The sequence below is a fragment of the Dermacentor silvarum genome, chromosome 8, assembly GCF_013339745.2.
Source record: "Dermacentor silvarum isolate Dsil-2018 chromosome 8, BIME_Dsil_1.4, whole genome shotgun sequence".
NCBI lineage: Eukaryota > Metazoa > Arthropoda > Arachnida > Ixodida > Ixodidae > Dermacentor > Dermacentor silvarum.
Window position 1 is genome coordinate 73,425,120 of NC_051161.1, and position 18,580 is coordinate 73,443,699.

Below are 18,580 nucleotides of genomic sequence, written 5' to 3' on the forward strand. Positions count from 1 at the left end.
GAACTACTTATGGCATGCAGTCATTACGTTATCAAGCTGTAGAGCTGTTGACACCCGGAGACTGTTGAAACAGCATGTAGTTGTAAATTCATTCATTCATATAAAAAAAAAACGCTAATAAGGCTTCTCTTATTTAAACACTAGCTCATTATATTCTTACCGCTATTGCTTATTCACTATTGCTTATTCTCTAGTAGCAAACGTTGATTGTATATCTTTCATAGTATATGCCAAATAATTCAATCAAATGTATCTATATTGAAAGTTACTTGAAATAGAGCAAATTCATTGTGTATTTCTAGATGTATATGGTTGTGCATGTCTGTATCTTTAGTGTATATATGTGTATATGTATATCTGCTGATGTATAATATGTATTTAAACAGAATACCCGCATAGTGTTGGCTGCTGTATGCAGCGTGGAGGGATGAAGTCCAGTCAGGCGACATTAAGTCGGCCTTTAACTTCACTCCTTGGCAGAAGTATTTTAGCTGATAACAGTGACCATGCATTGTATGCTACATTGTATACGTTCTTTTTCTTCTGTCAAAATAAAACTGTACTATACTAAGTATAAATATAAAACTCACCGGCTACAGTTCGTAAATTGCAATATGTGCCGTAAAGTAATTAATTAAAAAGTTAAACAGTCAATTTTCGTTAATTAGTTGAATATGTGTTTCGATGTATGTCCGCCTCTTCGAATAATCCAGCTCAACGACAAGATTTATGCTATGTGCCACCGGCGATTTTTTTTTCAATTCCCTAAAACTTAAAAATGGTCCCCCTGTATAAGGTGTGCCTCCCAATGTCCCGAAATAAGCGTATGGTACACCAAGTTTATTTCTCGTGGAAATAGCTAGGGGTCATGTAAAGCGCAATGCGTAGCGATATTTTCACATTCCTGGCTTATTTACAAGCGTTTCAAATATTTAATGAACCCTCCTTTTTTTTTCTTTATTATTTTCTAGCCTCATGTGCGAGCTTCGTAGTTGGTCTCTCGGGGGTGTGACCTAATTTACGTATGCAAGTGATCCGCAGCGTCATAAGTGTTTTACGAACTGCGCATTTTTATCCCGCTACCATGGGGGGAACTACATGAACGCAACCGAGATCAAATTTAGCGAAAATGGGGTTTCTAGTTCTACGTAGTTTAAAAAAGTGTGTTTATAGGAATTGCTGCCTTTGTAAGTATTCCTTAACAAGTGCTGAAAACATTACATGCGGACAAGGTTTCAAACGAACCATGTCATATTCGGGAAACATTTTACAGTATGTGGTTTAATTACAGGCAACTGAAATTGTTATTGCAGCTGCTCTAAAGAAACAGCTTCGCCGTAAATATAATTTGTTTCTGCAAGGTCGCACAAGCTTGCTTCCAATGTTCTTTTTCTTTCTTATTTTTAAATTTTATTTAACATCCATATTCCATGCTATTGCGGAGGTTCTGAAGATAGGCAATTGGAGACAATGCGAAGGCAGAACAGAACTCCGTCGCTGCAGGCATGCCTTCGCAATGGCCAGGATAACGCAAAACTATTCCCCAATCTGTTTTTATTCCAAATCCGTCATTAGCCCAACACGATAAGTCAGAATCGCTTGGCCCCAGCCCGCATGGTCGGGTGCCGCGCCCAAGTGGGCGGGGCCCAGGCCATTTTGACCTATCACGGAGGGCTAATGGCGGATTTTTAATAAAAATGGTCTGTTGGTGAAGCCCAGTTCACACGCCGATGGTCTGCGCGATACTTAACCGTCTCCCGAGACAAATAAAGTTATTCAGCTGCCGGGAGCGCTATAACGTATAGCTATCCCAATCTGAGTCTATTTTATTTCGGCCACTTGCCCTCCACGATTTGCAAAAACATTTGCGGGTCACCCCAACTACGCACGTCTGTCACGCGACGTCACGAGAACCGCGAAAGCTCGGCCATCTGATATGACGTGCACACACTCATTACGAATGATTACGGCGAACAAAAGAAAAATTATTATTTCTAATTCTACGCCTTCTTCTTCATCATAATCAGCCTGTTTTTATGTCCACTACAGGACGAAGGCCTCTGCCAGCGATCTCCAATTGCCCCTGTCTTGCGCTAGCTGATTCCAACTTGCGCCTGCAAATTTCCTAATTACATCACCCTACCTAATTTCCTGCCTTCCTCGACGCGCGCCGCGTCTACTTCTTCGTGCGTATGAAACCCTGCTTTAAAGGGCGCGTATATGATGAACCGTTAGTAGAATTCTCGGAAAGGAATAGGCTCCGAATAAGCAATACCTTCTTCAGGAAGCGCAGCAACAGGAAGTGAACCTGGAAAAGCCGTAATGGAGAAACAAGGAATGAAATAGATTTCATACTCTCTGCCGATCCCAGCATAGTTCAGGATGTAGAAGTGTTAGGTGGGGTAAAGTGCAGTAACCATAGGTTAGTGAGGTCTAGGATTTCTCTCAATTTCAAGAGAGACAGGATAAAGTTAGTCATGAAGAAACAGGCCAACCTAGATGCAGTAGGGATAAAAGCAGACCAATTCAGGCTGGTACTCGCTAACAAATATGCAGCTTTAGAACAGGAAGGTGAGGACAACATAGAGGTAATGAATGAAACCGTAATTAGGCTGATTTCAGAAGGAGCAATTAAAGTGGGACGTAAGGCACCAAGGCAACCAGTAGGTAAGCTTTCCCAAGTAACAAAGGACCTAATAAAGAAACGACAAAACATGAAAGTGGCAAACTCGAGAGATCAGGTAAAATTCGCTCGACTGTATACAAACTGACCAACAAGAAGAAAGTAAGGGATATTCGAAATTATAACGCGAAAAAGATTGAGCGAGCCGTAAAATATGGGCGCTACATAAAATAAATGAGAGGAAAACTTGGTATAGGCCAATGCAAGATGTATTCACTGAAGGATAAGCATGGTAATATCATCAGCAATTTCGATGACATAGTAAAAGCAGCGGAAGAATTCTATACTGACCTGTACAGTTCCCAGAGCAGCCAAGCTACTTTCATTCGAAGTAGCGATGAACAAGATACACAGGCTCCTTCTATAACTAGCGATGAAGTTAGAAGGGCCTTGCAAGACATGACCAGGGGAAAAGCTACCGGAGAAGATGGAATAACAGTAGATTTAATCAAATATGGAGGAGATATCATGCATGAAAAACTTGCGGCCTCAATGCCTCACGACTTCAAGTATACCAGAGAGCTGGAAGAACGCCAACATTATACTAATCCATAAGAAGGGAGACGTTAAAAATTGAAGAATTATGGACCCATTAGCTTGCTTTCAGTATTGTATAAAATATTCACCAAGATAATTTCCAATGGAATCAGTGCAACACTTGACTTCAGTCAACCAAGAGAACAGGCTGGCTTCAGTAAGGAATATTCTACGATGGATCACAACCATGTCATCAATCAGGTAATAGAGAAATCTGCGGAGTACAATAAACCCCTCTAAATGGCTTTCATAGATTATGAAAAGGAATTTGATTCAGTAGAGATACCAGCAGTCATAGAGGCATTGTGTAATCAAGGAATACAGGAGACATACGTGAATATCGTCAGAAATATCTACAAAGATTCCACAGCTACATTGGTTCTTCACAAGAAAAGTAGAAAATTACCTATCAAGAAAGGGGTCAGGTAAGGAGACGCAATCTCTCCAATGCTATGCACTGCATGCTTAGAAATATTCAAGCTCTTAGACTGGGAAGGCGCTTAGGAGTGAGGATGAACGGCGAGTATATCAGTAACCTTTGGTTTGCAGATCACATTGTCCTGTTCAGCAACAATGGAGACGAATTGCAACAACTGATTGAGGACCTTAACCGAGGAAGTGTAAGAGTGGGGTTGAAGATTAAATATGCAGAAGACAAAGATAATCTTCAATAGCCTGACAAGCGAACAAGAATTCATGATCGCCAGTCAGCCTCTAGAGTCGGCCTCTAGAACCCTGATCATGAGAAAGAAATTTACAGAATAATAAAATTGGGTTGGAGTGCATACGGCAGGCATCGCCGAATCCTGGCTAGGAGCTTACCACTGTCGTTGAAAAGAAAAGTGTACAATCTTTGCATTCTACTGGTGCTAACATATGGGGCAGAAACTTGGAGGTTAACAAAGAAGCTCGAGGATGGAACGAAAAATGTTAAGAGACAGGAAAAGATCGGTTTGGATCAGAGAGCAAACGGGGATAGCCGATATTCTAATTGACATTACGAGAAAAAGAAACATTGAGCTGGGCAGGCCATATAATGCGTAGGATGGATAACCGGTGGGCCATTAGAGTTACAGAATGGATACCAAGAAAAGGGAAGCGCAGTCGTGGACGGCAGAAAACTAGGTGGAGTGAAGTTAGAAAATTTGCAGGCGCAAGTTGGAATCAGCTAGCGCATGACAGGGGTAATTGGAGATCGCAGGGAGAAGCCATAAATATAGACTGATGATGATGATTATAATGATTCTGCATCAACTATTAACTTTCTTGATGTGAGCGTTACAGTGCTAAATGATAAACTATACCTATACTACACTATATAAAAAGCCGGCAGACCGTTATTAACATTTGCACTTTGATAGCAGTCACGTTAAACATTGCAAGACTAGCATTCCGTACGTGCAGTCAGGCCTGACACAGGAAAATAATCTCTTCAAAATATTTATCAGACATTAAAAAAAAGTGAGCCCTAAATAATGCTTTAGTAAAGCAGTATTATCCACTGCAATTAAGTTTTAACCTCTATTTTATCTTCTAGTAAACAACTCCTTAACGCGAAATTAACGAAAATAAAGTATTCAAAAAAAACTTCCCGAGTCTAAGCGGATCTAGTTATATATATATATATATATATATATATATATATATATATATATATATATATATATATATATATATATATATATATATATATATATATATCCTTCTAAATGTTTGGCGTTTGCGGTTTTCATTTAGGTATTTCTATCCAGAAGATCGATCGGCGTGCTTCTTACGCCTTCATACCAGAAAACAAAACCCTTTCTTTTTCTGCCGATTGTTCCTTCTTAGCAGCGCACCTTATTAGCCAAGTTGATACATATTTGAAGTAATCGACGCCGAGCGCCAATTAGTACAAACACCGGCCTGGGCAACGCAAGGGCGCTCGAATAGCGTATAATTTCTTATGGGTGTTTACCCCAAAAGCTTACTTATTTTTCAGCGTATGTATACTCTCTCTGCATATTTACGTGCAAAGATGCAAAGCACACATTTCTCGCTAATTAACGCGCCCGCATCGCACAAAGGGCTGCTGGTGGCCCTCCGACCATGCAGCAAAGTTATAAACGTAATTGTATACGCGGGGGAAAAAAAAAAAGCATGCATAAGGTTGTGATTGCCGAAGCGTCTATCACGTAAGAAAATTTGAATATCAAAGATACGCGGGTGCGCATATGGATCTTGTGAAATTATCCCGAACAGCGATCATCGAGAGAGTAAATATTTTTACATCGGTAAGGGTGCGGGTTTGTCTATATATGTATACGGCTAACACAAGTACGATAGGGAATTGTAAAACTGTAGGAGCGAACCGGACGCTCGTCTGGTCGACCTTCCTATCTTTCCTTCCTTCGTTTCCTCTTAAAACTGCACTTGCAATTCTGTCCAGCTGGTGCGCGCCAAAATATATATCTGCACGAGAGTTTGAAAGTGATAGTTACAAAAGTATATTTCAGGCAGTTCTTGTTGTGAATATTTACTGCCACAACCCAGACACGTGACAAATATATACCGTTCTTTTTTTAAGGACCGTACAGGACTACAAGGGAAACTTGGGCGAGTCGGTGGTAATTCATGTTTTGAAAAGTAACAGCGCTAAACGGGTTAGGCGTCGACAATGTGTCGTGTTCTTCTTTGCCTAGGTCCTTGTCCGTTTAGCGCTGTTAATTTTCAATGCCATACAGGATTTTTTTTAAATTCGCCTGTGGCATATATCGCAATGCTAGTCATTGAGCTGGATTACTCAAAGATGCTTATATTAATAGTTGCACGTGAAATTTAAACGCATGAGCGACTAATTAACAAAAAAGGTACCCGTGCCGGATCCTTAGAAGTCGTTCCAAAATGATATGCCTTGCGAACTCACCGCGGCTACCATTCGTAAATTGCAACGTGTGCCGTAAGGAGAACAATTGAAAAGGTAATTCGGGATTTGTTTGTTAAATATTCGATTATTCATTTCGATTTCTCGTGCGAGTAATGTCAGTTGCTTCGAGTAATCCAGCTCAAGATCTGTCACAGGCAATTTTTAAAAATTATGTATGGCAAAAAAAAAGAAAGAAAATTGTATAGAAAACAGAAGACACCAAAACGAGGACGGGATAACAGCCGACACCTTTCGCAATAACATTACACCCAACAAGTGCGATTAAATAATTTAGGAAAAGGACATCCTGGGAATGCACATGTGTATGTATGTATGTATGTATGTATGTATGTATGTATGTATGTTATGTATGTATGTATGTATGTAGTATGTATGTATGTATGTATGTATGTATGTATGTATGTATGTATGTATGTATGTATGTATGTATGTATGTATGTATGTATGTATGTATGTATGTATGTATGTATGTATGTATGTATGTATGTATGTAGAGGCGGGCTGACTTGCCAGCACCCGCGCGTGCTTATTAATAGGAGTGGGTAAGTCAGCCATTCATTTCTCTAACAAAGTATGAATGTGCTTTTCTAGATCATATTTATTCACACGTGTTTGGTGTAGTGCTGTTGTAAAATATGTCGGTTACTTACTTTATTTTATTTTACTTCCGTTCTCGTTCCGGCGCTTTCTGCTTTTTATATATACTTGTCACGTATCTGCAATAAACATTCGGATGAAAGACAGCGCTTCTCGTCCCTTGTATCCTGTGTCGTTTTCAGTGCTACATCAAGGTAAGTAGTCCACACCATGCGTTTCTGCTGGGCTGTTTTAAACAGAACAAGATATAATATATATGACGGGGAGAGTCAACTTGTTTGCGGGACGCGTGATATGTTATATACAAAAAGCAGAACATTTCCTGAGTCTGTGGGCACACGTTGCCATGGGTTTCAAATGTGCTACGTGTCCTATATAGTGTACACGACCAGCACAGTGTTGTGTACACTGTTTTCGTGTCTGCAACCTAAAACTGAGCCAATATTCGACTTGTTTGTGGAACCAGTATCCCTTAAGCGTTTCACCCTGCCTGTATATACGTACAGGTTTGCTCAAAAGTTTCCAGGCCACAGCTTGCCGAAAACGTTGACTTCGAGCCCTGTGGCGCGTCTCGTGCATCGGACTATAAGACGGTAATTAAGGGACACTGTTTCTCACCACCACCCACTGCTTCCGACTGCCAAAATTGCTTCAGGAGCCCCGCCACTTGCTCAAGAGTGAACGTTTTCGAACACTCTGGGGCCTGAAAACATTTCATAGGGGACTGTCATTGGGCGCGCGAGAAGACGGCGCGCGCATCAAGCCACCATGCATCCTTCTCGGCTCATATACACACTCGCACGCTTTCCCTCACACCCACAACACATACGGTGCACCGAGCGATAGGATATATAGGATGCTTGGCCCGTTTAGTATCGCACACTTGTCCGTGGTCGCATATTCTCGCATTAAAAAAAAAAAAAAAAGGAAGGACAAAACGAGTGCGCACTCGGCCCTGCGTCCGAACGCAGGACCGCAAATTGCTTATGGCGCGCGCTATAAGCAATTTTAACGGATAAAATAGTTTTGCTATCTTCGCAATGGCTTGGCCTGGTGATATTTTCTGTTTTTACACAGGGGTCTCTTCTGTGTCAAATGGTGGTACGCCATGTGCCATTCTTTCTTTCTTTTTTTTTTTTTTTTCTTTCTCCTGGGGAAGTGCTCTTCATGAATAAATGTTTGTAAGTCTATAGCGCTCGTCATGTTCACTTCTTCCCTTGCATTTGCGCCTTTTTCGCCGCTTATCGCCTTATTTATTATAGCATATTCGATTGGACGGTTGAGAGCGCTCTGGCAGCGCTGCGGACGTCGTGAGCAACCAAGCTTGCGAGCGTTAGAGAGAGAGAGAGAGAGAGACGAAAGGAAGGGAAAATGCACGAAGGTTATAACTATAAAACGGAAACATCCTGTTTGCTACCCTGGGGAATGGCGTAGGAGCAGGTAGAAAGCTAGATAAGAAGATAATGGAGGGTGTACGTTGTGCTGTGGTGATCGTGACAGGCTTCGATCGCGTGTCTGCTTCGCAAGCATAAGCGGGCTCCAATGGCGATTATGAAGCCTCACAATGGCTATACTATACACGTTTATTCTCGTAATACAGCTTTAATCGCGTTTCAATGCGTTAAGGTCACTTCTACAGTGCTCTGAAACGATCAGTTGTAGATGCACGAACTACTATACACCCGGGTGTTTCCGCGAAGATCTTAGGCAATTTTTAAAGGTTGCGTGTGGCAGATAGCACAATTATAGTTCATGAGCTGGTCCACTCGAAGAGGTGGACATTTCTTGCACGAGAAATAGAAATACATGATGAATTGATCAACAAAAGCTCACTAATTAAGTTTTAACTAATTACCTTATGGCACACATCACATTGAAGTTTACAAATTGTAGCCGATTAGTTCGCAAGGTGGATCCACTTGGAAGAAGTCCACTTGGACACCAGTTTTCAAGTATTAATTCCCGAACTTTGTGAAGAAATACATTGGCGGTCCAGCAACTTTCGTGCTTCCATGCATAAAACGGCGTTTTGTTAAAAAAAGGTAAGTGGAACGACAGTGCATTTTCAACGCAAGTTGATGGCATATTCGAATTAAGATGGTGTCATCCACAGGATTCTTTTCAAGTGGATGTGTCTTGCAGTCTCACTGGCTACAATTTGTAAATTGCAATGCGTGCCGTAAGGTAATTGGTTGACAAGTTAATTAGTGAATGTTTGTTAATTAGCTGATTATGCATTCGAGTTTCTCGTGCAAGTATAATGTCCGCCTCTTCGAGCATATAGGCCAGCTCAACGGCTAAAGGTCTGCTATCTGTCAACAGGCAATTTTCAAAAAATTACTTAACGTCTTCGCAGAAACACCCGGTATGTACCAACCAAGTATACGTACCAACCTTCCTTCAGCAATATTGAGCAGTTAACTCTGCGCTGAAAAGCAGATTTGCAGCTAGAGTGACACGCTATAGTGTCCCTGTTCGCGCTCGTTTTCTTTCCTTTAGGTGTTAAATCGTTGTATATAGTCAACGACGTGAAGATTACAGCGACGTCGCACCATCGTGAGCCTTGTTCATGCAGTCATCGTAGGCATGCACTCATTGTGCTACCGCGAGTGTCTTCAAGGGGCACAATAGGAAAGAGTATGATTAGCAGCATTAGTAAATTAGCCTTCTACAATGCCAAAACAATCCATCGTGCACATGCGTCTAAGTGCACGATGGATTTTCTGTTTCGCCCCCACCGAAATCCGGGGATCGATCACTTGACCTTTTGCTCAGCAGAAGAACAACACAGCCACTGAGGTGATGAGATGATAAAGGTTTGGTAAGCTAGAAAAGCGAGGGGGGGGGGGGGGGGACGAAGGACGCGTGGCGACACCGCCGTGAAGTTCCCGCACTAAGCTCGAGCCGTGACGTCATGAATTTTAAAGGCGTCCGTTTGGGCCTATACAGTTAATCTTTTATCGGTAAAGATGGGCCACATTGTATATTCCAAAGGAGCGACAGATCGAACTTAGCAAGTTTCGGGTAATTTTACTGCGGCACGGCTGCCCGAATGCAAAAAAAAAAAAAAAAAAAAGAATACCTTGAAATTCGAGGCTCGAGCTGGTTGCCGAAGGACAAAAACCTATACCGGAGCAAATATTAGCAACAAGATGAGGCATGCGTATGCTCCAGCAAAAGTCCGGAGACCACTCAGCACATCATAATGGAATGCGAAGGGATTCAACCAGTGAGTACCGTAGGTAACGTACACCTTCCAAAACGCTTGGATTTAAAGTGGACGGAAGCACCAACCGGGGTTAGCAGTCGAGATAAGCAAGAGAAGTTTAGAGTATTGGTGGGAAAAAAGCAGGGAAGATACTTATACTACCGGATCCATTATAGGTATAGGTAGCGGTACAAGGTAGATAGAGAAGTTTTGAAGACGAAAAATATTAAGGAGATGTATACGAAAATGATACAATGAAAAATATGTATAGCATACCAGATTAAATCAAGCAGGTTAGGTGCCTATTTGTCACCACCCCATTTCAAAGGGGTGCCAATAAATCATCGTCATCATCATTATTACCAAGACGTACCACAGACGTATGCACGTTTTCGCCGCAAAAGCGGCGGTGGTGCGTGGATGGTAGGGCTTTTTACCACAGACGTCATGAGAAGCTGTTTCTCTGGGTTGTCGGGTTCATTTCCGGTGACCACATAGTGCTCTTGCTTATTAAAAAAAAAAGAAAAGAAAAGAAAGAGTTGTTACACGGAGTTGTGCTGCCTTACACTTTACAAAAGCATCAGAGGAAACTAAAACAACGATAGCGCTGATACGTCGAAAAATCACCCGTGTTGCCCTGCCCTTTGTCGTAAAACCGGCTATTTTCTCCTGCGTTCTCACATTTCGAGAAACGACATATCTCGAAACGCGCCCGCGCTCCGGGCTTCTCGAAAAAAACGTGTTGACACACGCACGCCTACCCCTCCTAAATCCCACGAGCATTTCCTTCACCTCCGATAAACGCAGCTCTCACAGAGTGCAAAGTTTTACAGCGCGCGAAACAATTATCTCGCTCCGGTGCTCGTAGCAGCTGTAAAATCTCCGCTTGTGCGCGCGCTAGCGCTTTTCTGCGTGAGCGCGTGCATCTGCGTTCGTGTGAGTGTGCGTGCTTTGTTTTTGCGTGTGCATGCCTGTTTTCTTTATGTGCATGTGTGCATGTTCGTGTGCATGCGCGCGCGCACACACACACGTACACACAGCAGGCAAAAAAAGCAAGAGCTCCTCCATTCTTTCTACCCCGACTCTTGTGGGGTCGGGGAAAACCGGGTTTCTTTCTTTTCTTTTTTTACTTCTTCGCCTCCTCTGCGTCGTGGCTGAGGAGGCCACCGCAGCGCGGAGCGGACCCGTCACGACTACAACAAAGATGTATTCATCCTCGCCCCCAGCGCAGCCACCATATAGCAGGGCCGCACTCGTCGGGAAAGAGAGCGGGCGGCCATTTAGTGTGCTCCGAACAACCGCGCCGGACACGGCCGCAGCTGCCACGCCTAATTGCGGAGGCGAGGGTGCGAGACTACGGCACGCCGTGCCCCCTTCTCCCCGCCGCCGACGCCGTTTCCTGCGCAGATAAACGGCTTCGGATGCAAGAGGGCTCGTCTCCGGAAGAGCCATTCTCTGTGCCGAGCTGCGGGGCATTTAGCGAGAGGGCAGCAAACGAGGCTGACAGAAGTCGCCGGCGTCTGGCGCGGACTGCTTTGTTGCGACAGACGACCGCGCTGCTGGGGACTGCGGGGGACGGACCAGAAATGCAGATCTGGCTGGCTGGCTGGAGTAGGACTAATTTTCGATGGAGAGGTTGATTGAGGCACTGACGCGTGCCCGTGAGCTCTTTCGAGTGAACGTTATAGTTTGGATCAGCGCCGCGAGCGTGGTTGTGATCTTAATTGGCTGTATGGGGAAATGTGCGCGCGTAATTATACGGCGTAAAGAAGAAAAAAAGTTCGGTGAACGCGTTCAGGTCAAACCTGGTCTCTCGCTCTTCTCCGCAGGGCTCGTAAAAATTAGCGGCTTTGTTCTAGAACCGCACACTTCTCCTTCGTGAAGAAACAAGAGATGAACGAGTGGTTTCTTTCGGTGGCAGTTTGGGAAAGAGAAGTCGCTTACGGGAGGTCACGTGGTCTTCTCCGTTTTGCTGTACTCGGCAGACCTGGCTATACTTCGTATGCTTCTAACCTGCAGCTGTGACCCGGACAAACAGACACAACTGGAGAGAGGAAGTATATACAGTAGACAGTTGGCGACAACACAACTGCGGTGTCACTTGAACAAATGGCAATTGTTGTCATTTGTGCTTCCATTTGGGATCCAGATGTATGTCCGCACGTTCGCCGTTTCAATTTTCCTCTCACTTTGCTTTGCTTTTTTTTTTTTCTTTACTTGATAGACGTCTTCAATCACGACCTGCCTCAATGACCCACCCCGCGGCGCCTCGTCCACGTATGAGTGTCGAGAGTAGGGTTCCCCCTGGCGTTGTGCGGAAGGGGAGAGCCTTGTTGTCTGGCCCGTTCCGCATATGGACCTAATTTGCGCACCGCTTAGCGTGTCGAAAGGGCAAAAGACCCTCATACACCTCCACCCCATCCATCCCCTCCCAGCCACCCACCTCGTGTGGACGTCCAAGGCCCCATAGGGCTCCTGGGGTATACATGTCGGAAAACCATTGAAACGAACACCTTTAGTCGGTTAGGGAGGTGCGGTGACCAGGGCGGCTTAAAAGCCTATAGTCAACGAATTCCGTGTTCCGTTTTGCGCTGTAAGAGCGAGTACTTAAAGGAATCGAGTCAAGGGCGTTTTAGGAATAGGGGACGCTAAGATATGCAAAAGAACGCAGAAAGAGTACAAAAGCACCCAAGCGGTGTTTGGGTTATCTTTTTCGCAATCTTTGTCCCGCAGGCAGCGCGCTACTGACCTCCCGTGGCTGGCTTTGCAGTTCCTCACGTACTCACCACATCTGTGCGGTGCTTTGACATGTCTTTGTAATACAAAAACATTTACCATTAAGTTCCAGACTAATCAACTTACCTTGTCTTTTTTTTTTCCAAGTATTTCCCAGCATCTTGTCTTTGCAAGCTGCGCTCCAAAAATGAAAATTGAGGAGTTTTTTCCGTGTCTTCCATAACATCGGTGGAACACTGAAGAGGCAAAAAAAAAAAAAGAAGTTTATTGAGCTTCGCGCTTTATCAAAGAGTTGACCCTTGTCAGGGTGTGGGTTTACAGATTGAACCAGTGGTTTTCGCAACGAAGTGTGTTGACTTCTCACGAGGGTGAAGTCTCCAGTTAGTGCGTTTGGGGGTGACTCGTGATTTGGCTCCTAGCACCCCCACTTCAGCCCCATTCAAATTTCCTAGCCGTCTTGGCTTCTGAACGCCGGGAAGTTCAATCTGCGCCATTAATTGAGTGTAAAAGTCGCACACAATTGTATACTCCACGGCAGTTACATCTCGAAGAAGACTGCACAATGCATCTTAATTGTCTGTGGATTACAGGGGGAAGGCTGGGGCAACCACGCATTTGCAAGAAACGCCCCTTTCACGCTATGTCACTTGCTGTTCCCATTTGGCCGTCAGAAAGTCAGTCAACGCCCGACATACGCCCGTGCTAGCGTGTATGCGTGATGATACAGGGTAGATTCCAACAAACGCGCGCATTTACCTGCCTGGTGATGATCGCGTGTCATGTGCTCTCGCGAGGTCCCGCATACAAACTTCCTTCTTTTCGTCTTTTTTTTTTTGTCACATGTCATGTGCTCTCGCGAAGTCCCGTATACAAGCTTCCTTCTTTTCGTCTTTTTGTCACACTCAGGTTTGTTGCTTGACGACTCCTTCCGCTGTTCTCTTTTCTCCATCCCATGTTTATTGCTCGTCCGAACCAAGCGTACGTTCTGGGGCCCTCGGACACGCGGTTACACGCACGCGGCCTTCTTGGTCATGGTAGAAGGCCACTGGAGAGTTTCCAACCTGCGAGTTTTCGCCCGAAACATTCGTTTAACTGATATACAATTGTTTCATAACACGGTCAAGCGTAAGTTCGTTGCATTTCATTTGTGTACAGCAAAGTTTGCTTATCGGCCCTGCACCACGAATTCATCCTTTGGTGGCTCAGCCTGCAGTGATGCGAGCAGACGGAACATTTTGATTAACCTCTATTTAACTGCAAGCCACGGCTGTGTATAATTCATCAGCCAAGCATTCTCCACAGGCAGGACGCCAGTGAAAAGAACGCGGAACTCACTCTTTTGTCTTTTATTATTTTATCTAATTATTAGCTGTTTTTTCTATGTAAGGAGGCACTCCTCCTGGTACACATCGGCCAGGATGACCGCAGTTAAAGCTATAGTGTACACTACATACACACATAACCCACTATAATTTTGCACTTGCGCAGCGTCTGTATATCCAGCTTTATGAGGCGCACATATGTTTACAGATTTTATTGATTGATTGGTTAATTGACTGATTGGCTGATTGATTGATTGTGTTTCACGCCGCAAAGCAAGATTGGGGCTATGAGAGACGTCGTATAGCGGGGGGGGGGGGGGGGGGCTCCGGATTAATTTTGACCACACTGTGCTTTGCAACGTGCACCCAAAGCATAGCATAGACGAGCGCTTTTGCATTTCGCCCCCACCGAAATGCGACCGCCACGGTTGGGAATCGAACCCCGGACCTCGAGCTCAGTAGTTCGAGGTCTCGGGTTAAGAACATCAATAGCCGCAGCGCTGTACCGCGGCGGGTGCAGAGACTTTCATCACCCCGTGTCATATTTGTGTCTTGTTTCGAGTTACGATGTCTATAGTCTGTTCGATATTTCTTTTGTATTTACTATGTGCCGCTAATATTGCATAACATGCCATGTTTCGTTCTGCTGTGTGTTGCTATTTTTTTATATAATATGTAACCCACTACCCTCTACAATGTCTCTTCGCTTGAAGGTACGTCAAATAAATAAATAAGTAAATAAATAAATATGCGCCACCACATTCGTCTCGCAGAAATATTTTCACAAATCCTACGAGACATACCAATTCAACGGAGCCGGATAGAAAGTGACTGCGCAGAAAAAAAAAAAAAAACAGTTTTCGCGTAGTAATCCAATTAACGTGCTGGACGGGAAATAAAGGAGAAGTCACGGATCGCTTTTTTTTTTTTTTTTTTTTTCCTTTCGCGAAGCCGGATATACCGTGCGATGGCCGCCTTGGGCAACTCCGGCCGGCTCCTCCGCGTGACTTCAGGGGCATGCTCGCCCCCTGCCGCACAGGGGCAGGCCCAAGAATGCCCAAGCCCCAACCTTCTGGAGCTGATACGTATACGGCCCCGATTTCGGCGATTGTTCACTGCTTACGGTAGAGAGAGATGACACGTGACTTCCGCCACATTTTTCACTCCGCGCGCCTAGAGGCCCAAGGGCCGCAGTGCTATTTTCGATAGTTTTTAATAGTGCTGTTTTCTATACCGTCTTTTTTTTTTCTTTTTCGGGTTACAGAACAGTTAGCAAAATAACGTTCATTTCTCTGCGCTCTCCGTGGTATATAAATAAATCTTCCGCAGCTGTCACTCATGGGCAAATAGCGGGTTGCCCAGGAAGAACGAAGACTGCCGTGCGGTTTATTTCTTTCGTATAAACCAGGTGTTTTCTTCTTAGCCGCACCAAATTTTTGAAAATTACCTGTGTTCAATTATTCAATTAGGCATTCCGATTTCTCGTAGAGGTAATAGCCGCCTCATTGAGTAATTTAGCTCAAGTGTTAGAATTGGGCTATCTGTCATAGGCATTTTTTTTTTCGTGCAGCTAAAAAAAAAAAAAAAAAAAGCACCCTATATACGTGTCACCTGCGAATGACGTTGAGGCTCCTGCCTAACAAAACTTACGAAGTGTACCCGTGATAGAATTGCTATATTGAATGCTTGAGAAATAATCCTGTCGTCACGAGTATAGATCTCTCACGTACTTCAAGAAATGGGATACCTTGGTTTCCAAAAACAGAGAGAAAGAGAGAAAACAGGAGCAGCAGCACTGCCGAACTGCTGCAAGTATATACATAGACTAAAGTTGACCGCTGTTCTTGTACGTTGTCAACTATATATATATATATATATATATATATATATATATATATATATATATATAAAAGAAACGCCTGTAGTACGGGCGCGTGCCCGAAACCCGATCGAGGAATTCCCGTCATTTATTTACATCACTGATATCCCGTCAGTGACGTCCCAGGACTCTGCACGTCGGAATGGCTCATATCAGGTGTATACAGGGTATATACGCACAGCGCATTCTTAGTAGTTCCTGAAATAGCCGAGATTCTATTTTCATTCGCAGTAAAAGTATCCATACAACTCGACAGAATACACCGGCTTCGCACAGACGTATCTGTAATATAAGAAGCATAAAAAAAAAATGGCACAAAGCATTCGGCCTATCTTTCACGCGGAGTTCGTGCCCAGAGTCTAGGACGATAAACGGGGCACTCCGCGTATACATACATCCATGTATCTACTTTGAACTTTTCGCGCTGGATACTGTGTTCGTATAGCTTGGCACACACACACTTTCTCGAACGCTGCAGCTCATGCGAGAGATGCTCGCTCTCTGCTTGCTTCTTTCTTTCCGTTATTGTCTCGTTGCTTCGCGCGAGCGAAATGAAGATAAATGGCTGCCGATCGAGCAACAGCGTCTCCCGACTGTTGCGAGCGTATCTTTTCGCTGCCGCCGAACCGAAGACGATTCGCTCGCCGCTCATTTTTCTTTTCTCTGCTCGCTTCCGTCTTGCATCTCTCTTCTCTCTCTCTCCTTCTCCTTCGATTCCCTGGTCCTCTTCCGATAGCCACTTCCTCCTCGCTGAACTGGCAAATATCTCCCTTTCTGCGTTCAAATATCTCCGGGCTCCCTCTATACAGCGACGTACAGACGAAGCTCATTAAAGGGTAACGAACCAGCAAGGCGGAAGCGATGACGTATCCGTTATATACCGTATTCGTTATAAATGTAGATAGAGAGAAAGCCGCGCGAACCTCGCGATGGCCACCAGAGCGTGCTCTATTCCAAGATGTCCGTTCGATTAGACCGAGCTGGTTTCTGACGAGGCGCTGCCCTTTGCTGTTCGTTCCAGCAGTTTAATATCGTGACGGTCATTTTGGAAAAATGCAACAGGACCACAAGAAAGGAACGCTATCACATGTGTGTGTGCGGGTGATAGGTGAATGTTTTCATTTGTTTTCGGTTTTGTGCGACGCTATACTATCACGTGATGCTTGCAAGTGTTGATATATGCGTTTTTTCCCACCCTATAAACGTTTCAGTTGCGACAACACCGTATACCTTTCTTTTGCCTCCCTTTCTTGTCGTCCCGTTAGTTATAGCGCTGCTTTTCCGAGACGATGAATCGTCGACTCGCCAAATTAATGACCTTGCTGAACATGACGGCCTCTGCAAGTCGCCACACGCGGGATTCGTACGTAATTGGACGAGCTGACAACATTCAACCCCGCACTCGTCATAGAGTTGTAATATACTATAAGGCTCGTGCAGGTGGGGTCTGGCCGATTCTGCACAAGCCAAATAAGTGGCAATGAACCGCACTGAACTAGCTCAGTGATTGTAGTAAAGGCGAATTCAGCACACATCTGGTGCACTTGATAAAGAGAACCCAGGGGGAAAACATGCATGGCCAATTTGTCGCCAAACAGCTCAAGTTTGAAAAGAGGCGAGCGCAAAAGCAGTCGCCAACGAAATAAGCGAAATACTCCTTGAAAAATTCCCATCGAGGTTGTTATTGAGGTACATATGCAATAATGGATAGAACGCGAAGTAATGAGTATACCGAAATAACTTTGCCTTCCCCTTCAGTTAGGTTATAACGAGGTTTTTACTGCATACATGGCTAAACTATCCCGTTACATTTTGTTCGTTTTGTATCAAAGACGCAAAAAGACGAACTTAAACCGTGAGGAGCGGCGTTCGGCGCGCGCACAAGCGTGACACGGGACCTGCGTTAACGCAATAGCGTTAAGGGCCCCGTGTCGCAGAAAATCCGGCGTCGGTGTCGGCGTAAGCGCCGGCGTCGTTGACGGAAATAATCATCCCGAACCACCTCGACCGGGCAGGCCCTTCGCGTTGCGCGAGACGTTAGTGAACAAAAATTGAATTTCTCAAAGTAAAATCCGTCAGATCTTTGAATGCTATCGCGTTCCACTCTTAAAGGCAAAGCCCTTAAGCACCCTCCAAATTTTTATATATATTGAGCCGCATCGCGTTGCGATATATCCGATATATTTTTGGACTTAAGCGGGGGCATGTATTACGCAACAATCTTGTTGTTTTGATTTTATTCTTATGCATGTGCGCGGAATGTCCTATATCCCTCTGATATACGACGCGGCACTATATGCAAACCAGCGACAAAACGCGGAAAGGCTGGAAGATTAAATGGATCATTACGAAATCTGGGACCGCATTTTGTAACGATCGGTTGCATTTTTCGTTCTTTATATATATGCACATGTTGCCACAATCGGTACCTAACTCAACGCGATGAATGTTAAGAAAATAAGAATGTAACTAAATAGATCGTTACAAAATACCGTATACCACCTTATATATATCGCGTGTTCGCCTCACGTTTGTTTTCCGTATTTTTTTTTTTCCTTCTTTAGTTTCGGTAGTCAGACGAACACTGAAACACGTAGCGCGACAGAACAAACTTGGCATATTATTCCGTTATAACTTCAGCAAGGAACAACAGCGCAATGGTCAGCACGTGAGGAAGGGACAGCCAACGGGG

General features: G+C 44.3%; 1 protein-coding gene across 1 annotated transcript in view; it reads right to left on the reverse strand.

Moving 5' to 3' along the window:
• The window catches only part of LOC119461453 (protein-serine O-palmitoleoyltransferase porcupine), a 57,021-nt gene extending 45,041 nt beyond the window's left edge, over positions 1-11,980 (reverse strand). Inside the window, exon 1 of the mRNA XM_037722770.2 lies at positions 11,896-11,980. The gene's annotated coding sequence lies outside the window, so the exon portion shown is untranslated. The remainder of the gene's footprint in view (positions 1-11,895) is intronic.
• Positions 11,981-18,580: the final 6,600 nt, after the last annotated feature.